A 3985-nucleotide genomic window follows, 5' to 3' on the forward strand; every position below is an offset into this window, starting at 1 on the left:
CAGCAACTGGGCACAGCTCTCTTTTATTTTTATTTTGAGACAGATTCTCACCAAATTGCCAAGTTGTCCTCAAATTTGCGATCCTTCTGCCTCAACCTCTCCAGTCTCTGGGATTATAGGCACACACCATTGTGCCTGGCTCCCTCTGAATTTTTGAAGCTATCTGTACAGGAAGTTAGTGTGCCACGCTGTGTGGGAAAGAAGGGTTGAAGAGGGAAAGGGAGGGATCTTTCCCTTTTCTATTTGGAGAGACTGAAGGGATTATGTTCTGGGACTTCTGACACCCCCACTGCTGGAGTAGCTAAGAAGCCAACTACTGATCCTTGCCATTGTCCAGTTCTGGCTGGAGGGATTCCAGTCTTCTTCCCTTTACTGGATAAAGGATGTGGCAGGGGAGGGAGAGGTAGAGAATGAAAGGTGGGCATAACTACCATTCAAAGGGTCACATTTTAACTCGTATGAGTATGTTGCTGGGAATCAGGATATATAAGAAAAGGCTCTTATCCTGGAAACTTTAGCTATAGGGTCTCAGCAACCCTGAGTGAGATCCTTAGTCCTGAAAATGGGTGCTGAAGAAGTGCTGGAGAGGGTTGCTGCCCTGAGTCACAGAATGGACCAGATAATCTCACATGTCTTTCCAGTCTCAGATTCTGTGGTTCTATGATGTCAGCCCAGGAGATAAATTCCACTTCATCATAACTCATAATAATCTTTCATATACTCCTTGTTTGGAAGAACAAAGGGATTCGGGGTAAAAATGGGAGTTCATAACCCATTGAATCAAATGTATGAAATATGATATGTCAAGAGCTTTGTAATGTTTTGAATAACCAATAAAAAAAAAAAGAAAAAAAAGATGCAATCAACAAAAAAAAATTAATTAATTAAAAAAAATAAATAAAAAATCCAATCTTTTAAGTTTAGGTTTTCTTCCTGGATAAGTAATAGAATGAAGAATAGAATATATAATGTACTGTGCAGGGGAAGTTAAAATTCTAAGATGTGCTTCATAATTCTCAAGGAGGGCATAAAATAAAGTGATCCTTTTGAAATACCATAGGATATCCAGGAAGAATCTTAAAGAAAGACCTGCTCATATAGGGGATATGGTATGCAAGAATCAGACCAGAAGTTACAATAATGATTAAAAAAAGTTGACATGTATTCAGCATGTGCAAGAGCTAGGTAAATTGCTTTTTACATATTCTGACAATCATTTAATCCTGATAACAACCTGTGAAAGAGATATTATCATGACTATCTTCATATTATGGATGGAGAGATTGAAGTGTAGGATTATTTAGTAGCTTGCTCGAAGTCAGCTAAGTGTCAAAGTCAAGTGGCATACCAGGCAGCCTGATATGGAAGGCTAACAACCCAACTGCCCCCTTTTAAATGTTCCTAGTAAGGAAGCTTAAGCATACACAAAGGTAGACCAAAGTACAAAGCCTCATTACCCATTGCCCACCTTCAATAACTATTAACTCATGGTCAGGCTTGTTTCATTTGTGCCCCACCCATTTCCCTTCTCCAGTATTATTTTTAACCGAATATCATACTTCCTATAATTTTGTCCTTAAATGCTTAAATGCGTTTAGATATAAGGACTTAAGATATCTTTAAGATATAAGGACTTAAAAGTAAACATAATGCCATTATTACCCATAAAAATAACTACAATAATTACTTCCTTTCCTCAAATACCTAGTCGGTGTTTCAAGTTTAAGTTGACCCATTTAAAAAATTCTCCTTTTGTGAATTGTCTTACATTAAAAGAGACTTTTTTGGTGTACAGGTCTATGAATTACAGCATGTGTACAGATTTGTGCAACTACTACAGTAGAATATAGAATAGTTTCATCACCCAAGAATTTATTTGTGCAATCCCTTTGAGATAGAAATGTGTTAGGAAGACAGGGTTAAGGATCCACCTCCTCCCCTCAAGGAGTTTACAAAGGAAGTAGACAGCTCATGACCAGTGACTCCATAGGCGCTGAAGATATATGCTGGAACCCTGAGCCAGTCTATGAGGAGAAGCAGTGTGTGATCTACACCCTGATAGGACAGAGGGGGCGCAGGCACACCAGGTGCACTGGTGTGACTGGACTCAAAAATCCACTGTTTTTTTTTTTTTAAATTTTTTTGTACCAGGGATTGAATTGGAGGCTATGATGGGGTTTAAAAAACCCTGGGGTAATGCTAATGCATATTTAAGTCTGAGACCTATGTCATGTTGAATTTGTTTTTCTGTTTTTTTATAATAAAGCATCTGAACTGTTAATAAAATCTCTGTTAAATCCTCAAAATTACTTAAAGCCACTGTTTGCAATTATTTATTATGTTGCAACAGAAAACTAATAAAGAGTTGGCTTAGTGTCCTTCTTCTTCAGAGGGAATTTTTTTAATACTTTTTTTTTTTAGTTGTCAGTGGCCTTTATTTTACTTATTTATATGTGGTGTTGAGAATTGAACCCAGTGCCTCACACATGCTAGGCAAGTGCTCTACCACTGAGCTGCAACCCCAGCCCCAGAGCAAATTTTTTCAACTATCTCAATCTTATTTGACATCCTGACTCTGTACTGCATTTTCTTAGCATTTACCACAGTGGTTATGTCTGATTCATTTTGTAATTAATTATGTTTTTTATTTTTTCCCTAAACTTTGACCTCTATTAGGGTAGGATACTTCCAGCCCTTCATTTCATACTTTCAGATATTAAGTGCTCAACGAACATTTGGAAATTATACTGCTTTGTTATCACAGATAGTACAATAAAGGAAAATTATTGTCCATCTTATGTATGAATATAAATGTAAAGTTCTTAATTAATGTATTAGCAAATTTTTATCTAACAGTTATTTTAAAAAATTACTTCATATTGAGTTTATCTCAGGAATAAAAGATGTTCAAAGATAAGAGGTCTATGGATGAATTTCTTCCCATTAACAGATTAAGGAAACAGGGTGCGATAGCACATGCTTGTAATCCCAGCAACTCTGGAGGCTGAGGCAGGAGGATTGCAAGTTCAAAGCCAGCCTCAGCAACCTAGCGAAGCCCTATGTAACTTAGCAAAACTCTGTCTCAAAAAAAAAAAAAAAATTAAAAGGGCTGGGGATGTAGTTCAGTGGTAGAGCATGTACCTACTGAAATACTATCACCAGTATCAAAACAAAGACCAAAATAAAAACTCTACAACGATCTGTTTTAAAATATTAAGTAAGAATTAACACCTGATCATCACCTTAGTTGCAGAAAAAGCATTTAATAAAATTCAACCCTATAACTCTTAGAAAATTAGAAATAAATGGGAATTTCCTTAACTAGATAAATATTATGTACCAAAATCCTATTGTAAACATCATGCTTTTAGATATATTTCATTTAATTGGGAACAAAGCTAGAATGCCTGTAATTAATGATATTATTGAATATGATATTAATAATCCTTGACTAGGAGGTGACAGCCCTTTTCTCCTTAGGACAGATAGCAAATATTTTAGGACATGGTGTCTCTGTCTCAACTATTCATCTTTGCTTTTGTAGCTTAAAAACAATCATAGATAATACATAAATCAATGAGCATAACAGTGTTCCAATAAATCTTTATTGGGGGTGATATTTAACCTGAAGGCCATGGTTTGCTAATTCTGGTACTAGCCAGTGCAATAACTTAAGAAAAGTAAATGAGGAATGAAAGTTGAAAAGAAAGCAACAAAATAATCAGTATTAGCTTATAACATGTGTCTGCATAGAGAATTTAGGAAAATCAATGCATCACAGAGAAGGTGTGTCTCTGAAAAGGGAGAAGGGTCCAAGGAGTTCCAGAGAGAAGGGGGAGCTTACTTAGGACCAGTGAGGTTCTTCGCATACATGATGAAAAAGAATTTATGCCAGTTGGAAGCATAGACAGGTTTATTTAGGAAAGTAGAGTTACATTCAAGGGAGAATGTGGGTCCTTTCAAGAATGAAAGATGCATTTGGGGG

The sequence above is a fragment of the Marmota marmota genome, unplaced genomic scaffold (genome assembly GCF_001458135.2).
Source record: "Marmota marmota marmota unplaced genomic scaffold, marMar, whole genome shotgun sequence".
Lineage (NCBI taxonomy): Eukaryota > Metazoa > Chordata > Mammalia > Rodentia > Sciuridae > Marmota > Marmota marmota.